Source organism: Miniopterus schreibersii (genome assembly GCF_964146895.1).
Source record: "Miniopterus schreibersii genome assembly, chromosome: 11".
NCBI classification, from domain to species: Eukaryota; Metazoa; Chordata; class Mammalia; order Chiroptera; family Miniopteridae; genus Miniopterus; species Miniopterus schreibersii.
Window position 1 is genome coordinate 62,438,428 of NC_138111.1, and position 18,808 is coordinate 62,457,235.

The 18,808-nt window shown below is 45.4% G+C and overlaps 1 protein-coding gene across 2 annotated transcripts in view; it reads right to left on the reverse strand.

Annotated features, from left to right (window-relative positions):
* The window catches only part of LINGO2 (leucine rich repeat and Ig domain containing 2), a 1,050,740-nt gene extending 1,036,633 nt beyond the window's left edge, over window positions 1-14,107 (reverse strand). The window contains exon 1 of one of the 2 annotated variants that reach the window (XM_081152398.1): window positions 13,643-14,107. The gene's annotated coding sequence lies outside the window, so the exon portion shown is untranslated. Of the gene's footprint in view, window positions 1-12,817; window positions 12,961-13,642 lie in introns of those variants that run through there. The other variant, XM_081152397.1, reaches the window with a different exon arrangement.
* Window positions 14,108-18,808: the final 4,701 nt, after the last annotated feature.

Below are 18,808 nucleotides of genomic sequence, written 5' to 3' on the forward strand. Positions count from 1 at the left end.
CTGTAGAGTATGTTCCAGAGGATTATTAGAGCACAGTTTGTGTCATTCAATAATGTTTAAGCCATTCATAAATTGAATTAAAAGTGAAAGGCCGTCCAGAATTGTCCAGGGAAATAGAGGTGCTAGCTATAATTTCCCTGGGAGAGGTAAGACTGTGTAAACCTCTGTAAAAAATCAGAGGCTGGCGACTTAGAAGAAAGGGCTTACTTGGAAACATTTCAGATCCTGCCTAAGGGATGGAGTAACCCTAATAGAGGCAATGTATTTCCAGATGTCCAGGAATTAAGAAAGAAATATTATGCATCTAGGCAGAAGAAAATGCATTTCCTGTGTCACAGAAACTGTAACCAATTCGTCCCATCAAGCGCCTCTGAGCGACCCACTTCTCTTTTTGTTTCAATAGGTCAGCTTCTCCTGTGGTATGAAGCAATCCCGCGACGCCAGCAGCTTAACCCACGGAGATTAGTGTCTCGGGTCAGGTAACACGGTCTGCGGCGGGTCAGTCGTGGTCGGGGCCGGCTTCTCTTTGAAGTTCCAGGGATTCGGGCGGCCGGAGCAGCCGCCGGCTCGAAAGATGCTGGCTGCAGTTTCAGGAGATTGTCACACCTTCGGGGGGATTTGTCATTTCTGCCCACAAACCTGAGTCGGAACTGGTCATACGGTCTCACTCAGCCACAGAAAGCCAGAAAGTTCAATCCCGCCATGTGCTCAAGATGCACAGAAAGTTTTGATGAGTCCCATTCGTGTCTACCACACCACCCTACGGTAAAATAAAGTGTCCCCCACACCCGGAGACAGCTGGTCCAAGGTTACATTCGTGCCAATCACGTCACACCTCACCTTTATTCTACTTTTCTGAGGTTCAACCCAGGAAGAGCCTGTGGCAACCTAGTTGAACGGGACAAAAATCCAGGTGGCAATTTGGGGGTGGGGGGGAGAGGCTGACCAGCGCCCCCTTTCTCCATGGAAAGTGGCCAGCGTAAAGCTGGCTGGAACTGAGACGGGGGACGCCTTACCACTAAGTAAATTCAGGACTTCCTTACCAAACCAATGAGACCGTTCAGAAATGAAACTATTCACTTGATTAGAAGTGATCACGGAACATTTCATTTTCTCATAGTAAGTAAAAAACATATGAGGCCTATCTGAGATTTTATCCATGAGCAGGAAAAGGAATGACCCCACTGAGCAGGGGGGAAGGCAGAGTAGTAGAGGCAAAGGGGATAAACACCTGTTTAAATAAGAAACGCGTATGTAAAAAATCACTAGGTAAATGCAGTTTCAGCGAATGGAAATGTCAGAAAGAAAATGGAAAAAAAACAACAACACTTCACAGTGAATCCAAATAAAAGCAAAACTATTAAAATACCTCTGGAAAATATCATATATAACCAAGAGAATCTCAGAAGCATTAAGATAAAAAGCTATTATAAAAATGGGGGAAAAGTTTAGAAATCAGGCTAAACTACCCTAGAGTTTCTCCCAGATATGTGAAACCAAATTAAAGATAAAAATGCTGTGAGGATCTGGCTTAAGTAAAAAACACCTAGAAAAATGGTCCATCATAGCAAAATGAATGGCAGAAAATCTGATTAGGCTCTGTAACATTGGCCAAATACGAATACTGGGCAGAGATGAAAAACATCATTTATTTCCAGCAAACTAGATTTAGGCATAGAGCGATAACCCCTTATACTATCAGAGCCCATAACGGTGGATCTCCCGGAAGCAAACGACCATTAAATCAGTAACTATCTGCTCTCTGAATTTCTCTCTGTCAGTGATCTAGAAAGTACCAAGTAAGAAGACAGGAGAAAATCGGATACAAGGGTTTGAAATGGTAAAATATTCAAAATAAAAAGGATGATGGTTTCATGCAAATTGACTATAACTGGAAGAGATGGTAAAAGTCGGTGCTTACTCAGATCCAAAGCAGTTGCACAACAATCTTCCACCAAATTATAAACGACTGCAGGAAAGTTATCACAGACCCATCTGCAGCAAGGTCTTTAAACTGCAAACTGTCTGATCTGTATTGTAACCCTTGTTTCATAACTTATAAAATAAAACTCATACGATATGAAAAGTTGAGGAAATGATGTTACAAAAAGGCAATAAAAATCCAATAGAAAGAAATTTCTCGTTGATTGGTTTTGTTTTTGCTTTTCTATACAAATTCCCCATTTCACTGAAGAAAGTGACACACATCCTTGCACTGGAGATTATTTTATCAGTGACTTTTAAATATATATTTAATGCAGGAATGACTTCATTTGTATAGGTACTGAGTACACAAGTTTGTGTTCACTCAGTATCTATTCTATTACAGTAAACTCCATGTAAGGTGTGCAGGGCAGAAACATGCTATTACACCTATTTAATATTAAAAAGCTAATATATCATGAGATCAAGAAATTCCTCAATGTCCAATAATTAGCAGCCAATAGCAGAGTCAGGATTTAAACCAAACGTTTAAACTTGTAATTGTTGCACCCTACCTACCTCCTTTACCAACTGGAAATAGTATTAACAATGGCTTTGGATATAATTTTAAACAAAATGGTCTAAAAGTCACATTTCAATTCATTCCAAAAATATTTAATAAGAACTGGTTATATATTCTAGAGTATTTTTAAAAAGCACAGTTACAAATAAGATATAATTTTTACACTCAAGGTCCACAAGCTTTGGAAAGATATACAGGACAGTGAACCAAAGTAGTAATATATTTTTTAAAAATACACGTAACAAGAAAAACTTGCAAAAGTAGAAAGACGGCACTTTGTCCAGAGATTCTGGAATGCTTTACTGAGGATATGATATTAGGCTAGTTTTTAAAGAATAAATAGGAATTGGCCCAAATAATCTGGAAAATACTATTTCAGTTGGAGGGATCTCAATGTACAAAGACATGCAAACATGTAAAAAATGGAATGGTTTCACCAGTAAGTACTAAAATACTTTTTAATACTATTTCCAAAATTCAAAACTTAGTATATTCATTAAATTCATTAACACTGTATTCTTATAAAGAAGTTAGTATACTTAGTACCTATATTCTTTCTTCTCCTACAAGGAGAGCTAAATGGAAAGATAGAGGATTGTCCCCCTCCCAAAATGCAAATAACTTCTCCATGGTTTTCTACGGTTACTAGTGACAAAACATCTGATTAGCATCCATATTCTAAAGCTGTGATTTTAAATTATTAATTTCCCCTATACCGACCTGCTTACTTTCTCTTGAACTCTACCAACAGCCACCCAGACCTAAGCACTTTGCCAGGCTATGTAAGCACCTATGAGTAACATGCAGAATTTATCTCCATTCATATTCCACCTTAATTCCATCAATCTTGTTCATACCTATGTTCAAGTGTAATAACTGAAAAATACTTCATTTTTAAATGATGATTACAGTTTCTCTGCCGAAGATATATTTTTATTGAAAGTTCACGTAGTACCCTGTGAGATTCTTGAATACAGAACCCACTAGAAATGTTCCCTTCCTAATTTCAGCATCTACAAAAATATTATCACTAATATAGTATGTTCTAGCATGCTATCCAGTTATCTCAACCAAAAAGTCCTCTAGGAAAGTAAGCGCGATAGAGTGCCATCAATCTAATTTAGCTGGATAGCATGAGTTTTTATGGAAAACAGTGAAAAATATTCATTAAGCCATGTACACAAAATAATCATACTACAGGCTGCAGTGCTTAAGGGCGTGGGAAACTACAACTTGAAGGGGATGTGTCGGAAGTTATGCATCCAGGACATGAGTAAATGGACTAGATAGTTAAGACCACACATGGAAAAGATCCAAGGGAGGCGCTTCTGTGATGTATGTATCTGCTGCTGTTCTCTTATCCGCACATGATGGCTCTTTTGTGTGGCTTCCCCAGCTTTGACACAAAAATAACCCATTATCAGCCTCTAACAGGAATCCAGCTACACAAATGCTACCAGGACTTGTGTGATTTTGCTGAAGATTCTGCAATCACAGGAAGTAGTGACACTGTGCAGAGTATAACATTGTACTTGAAAAATCCCCACTTGCCAAGCACCCTCAAGGCTGCCCTGGGCCCCGGCCGCGGCCCTCCTGCCCGCCCCTGGCCCGCGCCATCTCACCCCTCTCACTTCTTGCGCACGCGGCTTCCCACTCGCGCAAAGTCCTGGGAGAGAGGGAGCTCCAGGAAGCTCTTTCGCTTTGTAAACCATGGATTTCTATAACTATATGATTTTTATGGTGTGAATGCTTTAGTTTTGTCATCAGAAACAAATGAAAAAAATATTAAAAATTACGTAGGAAGAAAAGGGCTTCAATTAGATTAATAAATGAATGAAGATATGCGTTAGGCAACAGGGAATCCCTAGTACTTAGGATGATGTATTTGTTCACAGAAGGTTCTCAACAAAGGCGGGTGGTAACGTGGCAATTATTCTAAGTGAGAAAAGACCGTAACAATACAAGCAAAATCAATGTGACGGGGAAGTACAGCATGTATTACTGAATACAAAGGGGAATGAGGTGAAGTAGGAAAGAACGGTTTGTATTAGTCTATTATAAAAAAATAAATAAAGCTCTCTGCTGAGTGCTCACTGGGTACCAGGCGCCTCTTGGAGAAATCTTCCCATCCCTCTCCCAACGCTCATGGGTAAATACGAGACATTCTACTTCGTTTCTTATGTGCACAAATTCTCATTATATATTTTGTTTCTTCCCACTGCTTATAAGTTCTTTCCCAAATTAGCCTGTAAGTTTCTCAAAGGCAAGATAATATCTGTCCCCCTTACCAGGGCCTATCTCAGTGCTTAAAACCAATCCACCCACCACACACTAAATGTTCTAGTCACATATTCCTACTGCGCAAAACATCCTGATCTTACCATGACCGCATGTGGAGAACCACATTCCCTTGCCTTCTTACTGAACAAGTACCACAGAAGTCACTGTATGTGTATTTTAAAGTGTATCTCATTGTATTACTATATAATTATAGGGATGTATGGATGTGTTAAAATGCTCCCATAAGTCCGTGTTTAAACCCTGTGCCTTTTCATTTACCATCTGTGTGCCTTTTGGAGCCCTCTCCTCGCCTCCTTTGCTGGCTAGCATTTCCAGACCGATGCTGCGGAGAGGCGAGGCGAGCAGACGTTCTTTCCTTGTTGCCCAGATGAGAGGGAAAGCATCTGGTCTGTCACCAGCAAGTGTCACGTCAGCCACACGCTTACTGCAGATGTTCTACATCGAGCCAAAGCTCCCTTACCATCCTAGAATATTGGCTAAGAGTTTTCATCAAGTGTTGGACTTTCTCAAACACTTTTTGCGGCATCTGCTGAGATGGTCAGACTGTTCTGTTTTCATTTTGTTAATATGGTGAACTATGCTGATTAATTTTCTCACATTAAACCAACATTACATCTCTAGAATTAACCCGACTTGGTTATGATGTTTCATTATTGTATATACTGTTGACTTATACTTGCTAAAGTTGTGTTAAAGCTATTTGCGTTTCTGTTCGTAAAGGATATGGGTCTATAGTTTTCTATTTTTACATTAACTTTTCTTGGTGCAGGTATCAGGGTAATGCTGGTCTCACAGGATAAGTTGGGAAGTGTTCCCTCCTCCATAATTTCCTGGGAAAGATTGTATACAATTGGTATTATTCTTCCTTAAATGTTCAGATAATTTTATTAAGTCATCTGTGCCTGAGGCTTACTTTGTTGGAAGACTTTGGGGTATTGTTGGGTTTTTTTAATCATTACTGTTGAAAGTATTACAGATGTCCCTTTATTTCCCCCATAGATCCCCTCCACCCAGCATCCACCCCCACCCCCAGGCCTTCTCCACACTATCGTCTGTGTCCATGGGTTATGCATATATGCATATAAACTCTTTGGTTAATCCCACACGCACACACTCTTCCCCCCTTCCCTCTGAGATTCCTCAGTCTGTCCCATGCTCCTATGTCTCTGGATCTGTTTTGTTCATCAGTTTATTTTGTTCATTAGATTCCACATATGAGTGAGATCATGTGAAATTTGGGGCATTTTAATAGCTGTATTGAGAAAGAATTTATATACCATTAAATGTACTTATGTTATGCGAACAATTCAATGATTTTTAGTAAATTTACAGATCTGTGCAACCATCACCACATCCAATTATGGAACAGTTGCATCAGCCCCAAGGACATGTGTCCACTTGCAGTCACTCACCATCCCCACTCCTAGCGCGAGGTAAGCACCAATCTACTTTTAAATTCTGTAGATTTGCTTTTCTGGATAGTTTATATAAATGGAAGGATGTGTCTAGCTTTTTCGTTCAGCGTAATGTTTCTGAGGCCTTATTCAGGCTGTATAGCATGTATCAGTATTTCACCCATTTTCATTGCTAAATGTTAGTCCAAGGTAGGGATACAGCTCATTTTGTTTATCTGTTCACCAGTTGATTTGGCATAGAAAGGTTTTAACTATATTAGGTCCCTTGAAAGATATGAAACCATTCAGGTTATATAGTTCTAACTGTGCCTACATAATATATCCTCAAACATTCAGGAGTGCATTTCTGAGGTAAATTTCTAGAAAAGGACCTATAAAGATAATTATTACAAACATTTATAATAGGTATTTTTAAAATAATTATTTACATTTCACTCCAGATGTACTGAACCAGTTGGCAATGTCTTCAATTATTTATATATATGTATATATATAAAATACACTATATATGTATACAATTCCCCACTCCATTCTCAACACATGGAATCTATCAATGATTTCATCTTTGTCCCAGCTCATCAACAAGACTATGTCCCTACTGTGTTCACTTGCACAGCTTTGATTATTAGCAAGGTTATGTATTTACTGTTCATTTATATTCCACTCACCTCACCCAATTTGTCCCCGTTTATGAATTCCAAACTACTCTCACTTTACTCTATTCTGAATTGCCTGGTGACACAACTCCTGTATTTTTATTTTGTATGGATACATCATGAGAATTGTCTGAATAAGTTGAGAGACTGCCCATTTCCTGTTAGCTTCCCATCCACTTCTGCCTTCTCTCCAGAACAAGATCACAAGATGCTTAAGAACTTAAGAACAAAAACCAGTTCACATGCATCACCATAGCCCGACCATGATATAAAAAATCACTTTAACATCAATAAATATTTGAGTATTAACTGGTGTAAATTTAACTGAGACCAGAGCTATGGTTTTAGCATTTACCTACAAATGAAATGGAAGGCAAATCACAAAGAGAAGCAATTTGAAATCTATAATCAGATGCTTAAGCAGTAGGTTACAGTCAAAGACATATCTTCACAAGGACCAAAGACTGCTTTTAGCGTTGTGTGTGTGTGTGTGTGTGTGTATACACATATACGTGTGTGTGTATATACGAACTTATACATAAAGTACAGTGTATATAATGATATAGTATATAAAGTATATATAAAACATATGTAATAAAATATATGTAACATTTTAGATATAAAATATATATTTGTATAATATATAATAAAATTATATCTAATGTAATAAATATATAAATATATGTTATAGCAAAGTCGAGTAAAAAAATAGTTAAGAAGATAAAGGCTCTTTCCCTTTGACAAATGAAGCCCACCATATCAAAATCAACATTTATCACAAGGCACTGTGCTGGCTCCCCAGTACACCAGCAGCAATACAGGTTTTATGCTAATTATTTCTCTTCATGCTGGCTACTAGATAGATCTCTTGCAGCTCACCACAGTTACATTATAATAGAATGAGATTGTATGAAGACACAAAATCCTCTTATGCAGTCCAATTTAGAATCCATTTCAAAAACTCTCTAGTGCTACACTAAGAAACTAAAATGTGCTGAGAATCTAGATTTTTTGCATATATTTCTGTTACACTGAAATTTGGTAATGATTTTTGCAAAGGGAATGATTATTGCTTTATACACAATTTGATACTATGTTCTATTATCTGCAATATATATATAATATATATTATATATATATATATATATAATATATACACACACACACACACACACATACACACATATATATATAAAATTTATTTTCTAGGCCAGGTCCCTAGGTTTGCTTTTCCTCTTATTAATATTAATAGAGAAAATATACTTATAGTTTATATTGACAATGGCACTAAAATTCTGGGGAAGGAAATGGTATTTGACATCCTTGCAACCAGTAAAGATAGGCTGTTCTTTATGTTAACTAGTGAACACATCTAGAAAAGCAACAAAATTTATTCTAGTCTCAAATCCTAGCAAATCTCATATTTTATCAGAGCACATAATAATTTCAATGGAGCTTTTAAAATTTTATTCAAATCAATGAATCATTTAATATCTACCATTTACTTTCTTACTAACTCACCTAAAGAAAATAACCTATAAATAATTAGCAGCTAAGTCACCAAATTCTGTTGTTAAATCTAAAATACTGCATTAGTTTTCTGTCCAACTTCACAAAGTAAACCACTGAATTAACATTTCACAAGCTTTGTATTTTTAGTGTTTATAGAAATTGGGTAACTGACCGAATGAAATCCATGGCAATTGCTATTTATGTCATAATAAGTATATACAAGAAGAAGAAATATGCAGACTGTTAAAAAATGGGGGGTTCACCTAGCCGGTGTGGCTCAGCAGTTGAGCATCAACCTAGGATCCAGGAGATCGCAGTTCAGTTCCTGGTCAGGACATGAGCCCGGGTTGCGGGCTGATAACCAGCAGGGGGCGTGCAGGAGGCAGCCGATCAATGACTCTCATCACTGATGTTTCTGTCTCTCTCTCTCTCCCTCCCCCTTCCTCTCTCTGAAATCAATAAAGACATATTTTTAAAAATAGGGGGTGGGCACTACTCAATTTATATTTTATTATTCAAAAATATTTTACTCTTGTTTTCTTTTCCCTCTTCTTTATCATCACAAATCTAAAAACACCTCAAATGCCCAGATAGACTCTTATGTCTCACACAATAAACATCCCACAAGTTGTACCATATTAATAACTTTGAGAAAATTATCTCACATAGGTATGTATTAGTTTAAATCTTACTTTCATGACACTTGCTAATAGCAACTCCAGAAAAAATACCTCTTATCAAATGCATATCAAAATCTATGTCCTGGAAGTTTAATAGGGATTCTTTAAATATATTTCATGTACTTCTCTATCAAGTGTTATAAGGACAGACATGCACTTGGCTGGCACTGAAACATTTTACTTTTCCCAAAGCTTAAATCTAAGTGTGGTCAAATTTTAAACATAAAAAAAGAGTGGGTAGATATTAAATTTTCCCATTTTACAGAATTCAACACAGAGCCTTAGAAAAACAAGAGAGCTTTTCCAAAGTGACACCATTAGTCATAACAGACAGAGTAGAAGTCAAGTCTTCGGGTAGCCAAGTCCAGTGCTTTTCCTGCTCATTCACGCTGCCTCCCAGTGGTACTGAATTAGTTTCTCTTGGGAGATTTTTGGACACTAGATTTTCTCTCTGAGGACATTTCCAAACCATTTAGCAACTGTATTTGTTGAGTGGTATTTAAAAAGTAGTTACATTCACTGACGACTTAGATGGAGTTAAGGGTCTCCTAAAATGGGCTAATTCCTGAACAGTTCCACACTGAGGGGGGCGGCTTCACTATTTGCTTAACGTGAACATTTCATATCTGACTATGTCGACCACTGTGCACACACAGAGTGTACTAACCACATGGAAATAAGTCACCCAAAGCAAATGCACCATGTTGCAAGGCAGCCCATCTCTCTCCAGAGACCACCATCCGTGCTTGTGTGCTTCCCAGAAGCAGAAGCCAGTGGGGGTCCAAGACACAGCAGGCATCCAGGATGCAAGAGGCAAAGGTCAACTGATGACCCCTACTCCCTAAAGACTCAACCCCACTTTCTAGTGGGTTTCTTCTGCATAAAGTTTTAAAATAAATGAAACAATCAATATCTTAAGAGTACCTCCCATTTGAAATTCAATTATGGACTGATGATTGTAAAATAACTTACAGGGCAGAGCAAAAACAGGTTCATAGTTGTTCATATGGAAATTAATACAATAATCAACAAATAATACAAGGATAAACTATTTCAGGCACTCACAACTATAAACCTATTTCTGCCCCACCTTGTATATTGCCATGGATTTCTTTCTGAAGGAAATATTTTAACTGAGAGAGAAAATAAAGTAATGAAAGACAGAAGAGAGGGGGGAGGGGAAGACGTGAGAAAGAGGAAAGGGGAGGGTGGAAACAAATAATAGAAAAAGATCATTTAATAGTTAAAGAAATGGTTGCTGAAGGGAGAAATCGTGCATGCAGTTAGATGGGTAAACCTTTTGCTTGGTATTTAACCTGTCTCTCCCATTCTCCTTTCCTTATCAAACATCTCAAATATCTTTTTTAAGCCCGATTGATTTTCTTTCAGGAAATACGATCTTGTATGACTAAATAGTTCCTAAAGTTGTTAACATCAATGTAGCCCTAAACCATACACGGAAGTGGCTTGGTGACATTTCTTCATCAACATTATAAATGAAGTACCCAGAGGCTGAGGGTTATGACAAGGAGGGAAATATTCATGCAAATTCAGAAAACTGATTTTTGGGTTTTTTTAATCTGGCATCCTGCCTACGGATAAAATGCAGCCACATTGGAGAATGGGTAACTGACAAGCCTTTTTGCATATAGTGACCTCCTCTCCTTGTACTACAGGAAAACATTTCCACCTAGAGTCCTTTCACAGAATATCTAGAGACCAAATGAAATCAACCGTAATGAGCCAGATAATAATCAGTTTTTAACAGAAGCATCAAGCCAATTAATTGCTGACAACGTCCTATCACTTCTGATTCTTGACATGAAGTTTCAGAGGACTTGCAGGGCTTTTGAGATCCATGGCATCCCAGGAACATACCAATGTTTGGCCTCTTTAAAAATAGCATTTATTAGAGAGAAAAAAATGCTTTAGAGATGGAGTCCTAAAACTGACTTTGAGGTTACAAACCAGCCTCACTAGTTTGATTCAATTAACTGTCAGGAAACACAATAGCTCTTACGCATCATATACACAGATTCTTAATACCAGCAGATCTTCCTCTGTTTTCAGAGGTGTCTTTCAGACAGAAAACTGAGCCCTTATTATGTATTGGTCTTGGTTAATTCATTCCGACAAATAAATAAATTGTGCTATACATGGAGATAACTGTATCTAGACATCAACTTGTTTTGTCACATAATACAAATCCTAGAACAGTCTCTTTTAAGAACATAAACCATCCTTTTTGAGATTTCAGATATTTATTCTTGCCTTCTGCACAGAGTTCTACCCACTATAATATGTGAATGGCCAACTTTATATAAATCTTCCTGGAAATCATGCGACGTGTTATTCTGGAATGAAAAGCATCCGTAAATTGGCCTGATTCCAGTTCCACTAAGTTACACCTATTATATAACATTAACTTACATATCCACCTTAATCAAATATAACGGATGCCCCACACGTAAGCGATCACCAAACCACTTCACTCATCATCAACACGCAGCCCATTCCATTTAAATTCTTAAGGAGAAATACCTGCCAGCAGCTCGCAAGGCATTTTACTGGTTCTCAGCAGGAAGTGCTTCATTTTTTTTCCTGCCTCATACTCTTAACTGTGTTGGAAGTAATGCACGCTGCTGGGTGGTGATGACAGTGCAGGGAGGAACATCCCCTCCTTTAAAATGTTAACCACCGCTTCCCATGTCTGAAAAACAGGTTTCCCTCTTTCAGTACGTGGCCCAATATTTTCCAAAGGCTGGCTCCCGGCTTTTATTCCGCGTTCCTCGAATATTCCATGCCCCATCGGATTTGCTGTTTTCTTCAGTATTATTCTGCAGGAGGTTTAACATCACAAGTCCCGTTTGTTAAGAGCCACCTTTAGGGGACTCTAAAATTGCAATCCTGAGTGTGAAACGACCACATTGGGTATGCACGGATACAACACACACAGAACATACACCGCCAGCTGCCCGACAGACCCGGTGTCATCACACCCCGGACATACAATACCCACTTTTTTTTTTTTTTTTTTTTTGGTGTAGACACAATCATTCAACATTCAGAGCCCACCGGTGCCCAAGGCAATGCCTAGCGGAAATGACTTTTGTTAGTGGCTTGAGCAAGGATCATGTCCAAGACAGTGTGAAATGTGGCATGAATCAGACTTCATCCAACCACCTGAACCCCGAGGCTGCGCGCCGCTCTGCCCTGCCCACAAGCCCAACTTGCCCCTCGCCGCCCGGCGCTCTGGCACCACTTCCTCCCCGTCTCTCTCTCCAAGTCTTCCAGCAGCTTCGCTCCGTTCTCAGAGCCAGCCCCTTGGGAAGGGAAATCAGCAAAAAGCTAGACGGGGAGACTTCACCCTCAGGTGAAAAGCAAGGAGAGAGAAAGGAGAGGGTGTGGTGATCTTTCCTGCACCACACCCCATCCCTGGAGGCGCGCGCTCCAGCCCACTGCAGCTCCGGGGCGCGCAGCGGGACCCCGGCTCACCTCCCGGCAGCCGGGCCCAAAGCAGGCGCTCTCGGCAGAAAACTTCCCTTCAAGCAGGCAAATGTGCGGGGGAGCCGGGCGAGATACATGGCACCGAGCGAGTCTGAAAGGCACCTCTGGATACGGACCCCACAGACCTGCACCCTGCACCCCGCACTGCTGCCCCCCTGGCGTAACTGGCTGAGAATTTACCTATAACCGCCGGGGCTGGGGGGGAGGAGGGGAGGGGGGGCTGGTGAAAGAGAGTATTACCTCCTGGGACTGTCCTTAGGATCGCGTCCCCGAAGTGGCTCCGGCTCAGGGCACGGCTTTTCCGAGCTCAGCCCGCGTTCGGACCCGCGTCCCCGCAGCTCTGCGCGCAGCCGGGAGGCCGCCGGGACTCCGCTCGCGCCCCCCACCCGAGCCCGGCTCGCCGCCCCGCGCCGCGCCCGCCCCGCCGCCCCGCAGGCACGCTCGCTCCCCGCGCGCGCCCTCCGCCTCCCGGCGCCCCCACACCCACCGGCGGCGCGGCGCCCGCTGGGAGCCTCTAGCGGAGGCGAGAGGAACCGCACCAGACCTGCGGCGCCCGGGCTCCGACGCGGGCAGCGTGGAGCCAGCGGGGCGGCGGCGTGGGCTTCGCGCGCCCCGCACCCCGCCCGCCGGAGGCCGCCGCCCCCACCTGCCCACCTGCGCCAGGCTCACCTGGCCGGGTGTCCTAGAGGCGGTGGCCGAGCCCCCAGCGCTCTATGGCAACCAGGGCGTGGGTCTGCTGTGCTAATTGGAAAAAAAAAAAAATCTGGCCGGAAGAGCACACGCACAAACGCACGCTGTAAACCAGCCTGGACAGACGCCCAGCTCGACACCTCTTTCCAATAGCTTCCCAAAAAGTGTAAGGTCAGGACGCCGCCTCCAGCTTTCTGCCTCCCACCTGAGCAGCGGCGGCTCCGGCTCCCCTCCGACTGGCCCGCCCCCGAGACGCGCGCTCGGCGACCCCCGGAGACGCCCCCCTAACTCGGCTCACCCCCCAGCCCCTCCCCAACCCTTATTTAAGTCATTCTTCCACCTGACAATTCGGGCAGCGGAGTTGCTGCTTCTTACCTTGAGATGCTGCTAATTCTTCCCGGTCCTGAAAACCCAAAGCCACGGCTGCGACGCGCGCGAGCCCACGGGCTTTCCCCCGACTCGCTCCCGCGCGGCTCCGCGGCTCTTCCTTCCTCGGGGACGGAGCGGGTGGCGGCGTGAAGCTCTCGCCCTGGAGGCGCCTGCAAATCGTCACGCCCGTGGAGACGGAGACGGGGACCACCTCGCCGGCATCCAGCCGCTCCTCGGCCAACTTGGCTATCGCATTTTCTTCTTCAACCCCGCAGGCCCATCCTCAGTTCCAGGGCTGCGGGCAGGAAAGAAACGGATGCTCTCAGTTGCGGCCGCTCCCCTCTCTTTCCTCCCCTGAATTTGGAAAATATCTACTCTCTGCTCGGATTAGGTGGGGACGGGGGAGAGGTGCCGCGAGAGGCGCGGCGTCAGAAGCCCACCTCCCCGGCGGCCCTTCGCCGCGGGGTCTGCGCCGGGAAACTTTGCGCCGGGGCTGCGGCGGCCGGGCGGGCTGGGCGGGCGCGCGGCGCCAGGTGAGCCGCTGGAGGCGGCGGCTGCGGGCCCCGGGGACGCCGGCGGGCGGCGAGCGGCGGGTCCCAGCGGCCGGGCTCCGCGCGGGCTGCGCACACACGCGCGCACACACGCAGGCGCGCGCAGCAACACACGCACGCCCAGCCCCACGCCGGCCGCCCCAGGCCACTGGCGCGCAAGGAGTCGGGAGGCGCGGGGCGGGGCGGGGCGCGAGGGGCGGGGGCTCCGAGGCCGCGGAGGACGCCGAGACCGGACCTCTCCTCACTAGTTAGCGGGCGCCTGCTGCGGGCGCTGGCTCGCCGCGAGCCCCGGAACGCGCTCGGCCGCCTCCAGGGTCCCCGCCCTCCCTGGCATCCAGGCTTCCGGGCCTCTCCCGGAGGCCAGCTACTTCCCCGGCTGCCCGAGCGGGGTCCCCGGACTACGGAACACCCCGGGACCCCCCGGTCCTCCGGCGCCGCTCCGGCCCCTCCTCTCGCCGGGCCCTCGAGTGGGGGCCGCCACGAGCCGCGGCGCTCCGAGGGGCTCCCCGAGGACCTTGGAATAGAGGAGCCGACACATCGGTGCCCGCACACCACCCCCGCGCGTGCCCCCTTCCCAGCCCGCTGCCTCGCGCGACATTTCCCCGAGGAGCTCCTAGCGCTCGCCCGTGTCCTTGTGGAAGGAACCGCCTGGGGAATGGTGACCCCTAGCTTTTGGAGCTGGTCTGATTTAGGGTCTACGCTTATACTGCACACTGGACGGTAGCAGGTGAAAGCCTCCGCTGGAGCAGGGGGAGGGACCCGGCGCGTGGAGACCCGGCCCCTGTAGCTGCCATTTCCGAGACTCTGCGCGCGGAGGAGCCGTCCGGGGCTCGGGCTTCCTCCGGCCCCAACTTCTCTCTCTCCCTCGGGCTGTCGGGAGGGATCGCGGGGCGCCGCACAGCTGGAGAGCCCCAAACCCGAGCTTCTGCGCGCTCAGGAGCGCCCTGTCCCTCTCCCAACTCGGGGGAAGCAGCTTCGCGGCGGGAGCTCGCTCGCCCGCGCGGGGCTGCGGGACTCGCGCGGAGAAAGTAAACTTCTGCCCGCTGGGTTTCGGCCGCGGTTTGCCTTCTGCTCGGCGAGGTCGCTCCTGGCATTTAACCAGCAGAGCGATACTCTGCCTTCCCAGGTGCCGGCCCGGCTGAGGATTGCTGCGGGTTTGTTCCCTTGGAGGGCTTCGCGAATCCCCGCAGCTTGGGACCCGCGGGAAGAAAACACGAAGTTGCGCGGCGTGGAGATAGCGCGGGTTTCCGTGGCTCCGGGCGGGGCGCAGGGCGAGGGGCGCCGCCACCGTCTCCATCCAGGTGGCTCTCAGGAACCAGGGGCTCTTGACCTCTCCGCGCGTCCGCTTCGAGCTGAAAGGCGGTGGGTAGACGTGGCCGGGAGGACGCGGGCGCACGCAGAGCTCGGAGCCGCCCCCGCGCACCGGGGCGCCGGCAGGTGATTTGGCTCCAAGGCCGAAACTTGTGTCGGGAGCTCTAGCGGCGCCACTCGGCTCGAATCCCTCCAGAGCGTCGGAAGGGGGGCGTCGCCGCGCGGGGAGCTGCGGACCAGCGGCTGCAGGGCACACGTTTGAATATCAGGGATGAACTTGCACTGGATTCGGGGCGCGCCGACTCCGGAGGAGGCGGAGACCGAGAAGGGCTGTCGACTTTTAGGGGGAGGTGGATCACTCCCGGGTGAGGGGGCGGCTGGCAACAGCCCCCGCCCGTTTGCTCTGCTGCGCCCGCGCGCGGGGAGCCGGGGTGCAGGGAGCCGGGGTGCGCGGACCCAGCGCCCCAGCTTCCCCTCCGGGGCAGCGAAGCGAAGGGCTGGAAGCTGAACCTCCGAGCCCGCAGGAAGCGCACCACGAATTCGGTGGTGAGATGCTAACGGATAAAGAGACATTGAAAGAAATGTCTGTGTGCGTGGGTTGCCAGGAGCGACTTTTTAGGTTTAGTATTGCTAGATGGATCCCGGGTGGGAACAGGTATAAATCTGTAGACTGCCCGCTTGCCACAAGGCTCGATGCGTCCTCCAGTCCTCACCCTCATTCCTAAGTAATAAGTAACTGTTCCTGCTGCTAAAGCGAAGTGACAGATAAGAATTATCATAAACTTTCCGACAAAAGGCCATCTCCTGTAGGATTTCTGATTACATAACCCTGTGAGTTAACAGGGGACTATGTGGCAGACTCTCAGAAAAGAATCACAAGGAGTCTTGGTGGAAGAAAACTCAGTGCAGAGTCGACTCCTCTCCAGAAAGGGTCTGGCTTGAAATTCATCTTCTGGTTGCTGCTGAGGTGCAGGCCGCTGTCTGCTACTAATGCCTTTCTTTAAAGTAAATAAACACAGGCCATTCACATATTTAATACCTGAAAGGCGTCTTATAGTTCTGGGAATGTTGTGGAAAGACATGTGCCAACCACAACCGAGTCTTTACTTTGCAGTTTGGGGCTTACAGTATGTGTCGGCAGCAGTGGTAATCAGGGGCGTGACATTTGGACACCTTCAACAGAGTAAATAGCCTGTGGATTTAGGGACCTGCTTCCAGAAGCATTGACTTCTCTCTCCTCTTGAAAAAGTGCAGTTTTCTCAATGATTTTTTTTATTGTTGCAAAAGCAAACTCACATTTGTTCATTGTTATACCAAAAAAGGGGGGGGGATAGAAGTGACCCTTTCCCTGCCACTTTTCATACTCTGCTTTTATGGGGGGAAATAGCTGATATACAAAGAGAAGCCAATCTTTGTCAGAGGATTCCCCCCATCCCTTACACCCTTCCATCTGTCTATATTATGGAGAAGAAATTAGTGAGACTCAAAGGCACCTTCATATCCAAGAGCCTTCCAAACGCACACCTCCCCCCAAATTAAAATAACTGCTGCCTTGTTGTGGTCTTGTATAGTTCCCTATATGGTTTGACAAGTGAAAACTGAAGTTGATATATATATGGCATCTCTTCCAGTGGAGACTGTCTTGAACTTTTTATCTCTTCGTGATAATCTCTGCGTAAAGGGTATCTCCAGAACTTTTTTCTTCCCTGGAGACAGCATTTCATTCATTAGCACACTGCTTGAATGTAGAGTGGAGGAGATATTCTCTGTTCACTGGTAGGCCTTTTTCTCTGCGCTAGGAGCTCCGAGAGCAAGGATGGTGTCAGAGACATCGCTGTTCCCCCAAATCTAGCACGGAGTCCGTCACTGAGTCGATGCATGTAAATGATGATATTGAGAGCTACCATTTAAACTGCTACGTCCTGTGATTTATATACATTTCCTGCTGGTCTTCATTACACCCTAATGACCTAAATTCTATATCCTCAAATTATGGGGAAATTGGCGCTTATTCACGCTTACCGAAGATCACCAAGCTATTTTGTTGCAAAGGAGTTGGAATTAGAACCTATATCTGCCTGACTCTGCAGCCTGCCCTGTTCACCACTGTGCCCTGTTCAAATGGAGAGGCATCACCTTTTCAGTTGTCCAGGGTTAAAGGGAATCTATATATATTTAATGCCCAATAAAGGAATAGGTCAGATTTAGAGTATGTTCTTTAGCGCCTATGCGACCTAATCAATATCAACTCAAGTATGGAGCCTTGGAAAAGTATGGCTCTCTTGTGCTAAAATACGACACCGTGGCCTAGTCAGTATTACCGTGAGATTACCAAATCCTGAGTTTTACGTTTCCTTGAAGGAAGGGGGGGGTCAGGCTGCTGTGAATTTATCACTGCAAAAAACTTTTCATCGTTTCTACGTTGATATCCTTATGTTTACAAAAGAAGTGAATGCTATTATAAAGTTTCGGTCGTGCAATATAAGTTGTAGAGACCTGCTGTACAACACTGTGCTTATAATTACTGTATTGCACTGCACGGTGCACTTAAGATTTGTCCAGAGAATAATTTCACGTTAAGTGTAATTACCCCAATAAAAAAAAAGCGCCTGGTGACACAGAGGACATACAGAGTGGCATAGGAACATGCCACGGAGATGCACTTGACATTTCTAGAGGCTCACGTTACAAAACACTTTTTGAACCTTATATTGTTACCGTATAGATATGGTACATCCACACCACTGGACACTCTGCTGTTTTGGAAAAGAATGAGGACTTCTCTTCATACTGATGGTAGCAGAGGAGAGAGGGCCTCTTCTCCCCCAGGTGCTAGTGGGAGTGGGTTTCTTGGGGTACCGCTGGAATAAGAATTTTTAGAGGCCCCCATGGGAGGGTGAGATATAGTAAAAAGCTCTATTTCTATGAAATTACACCCCTGGGTTTCCAGAGTCCCATTTCCCTTAGTCTAGTCATAGAAGAAGTGTAACTAGGACTTCAGCAGAGCTAAAATCAGAGCCAATGTCCAGAGTTCCCTTTCCATGTTGGAGCCGGGTCCAGTCCGGCATCAGGGTAGCTTAGCTTGTGTTTCCCACTGCAATCCATCAGTCCATTGCATGCAGGGTACACATGGCTGTGGGCAAATGCAAGGAAGCAAGAATGAGAGAGGCCCGTGAGCAAAGAGTCACAAGCCAAGAGCAACAAGAGAGCAAATTCCTTTGTTTAGGAGATGATGTATTCCCAAATTTTCCTGTGCTTGCAGTGGCCATACCCATTCTGGCCAGTGATCTCTGCTCCCAGGTCTGATTGA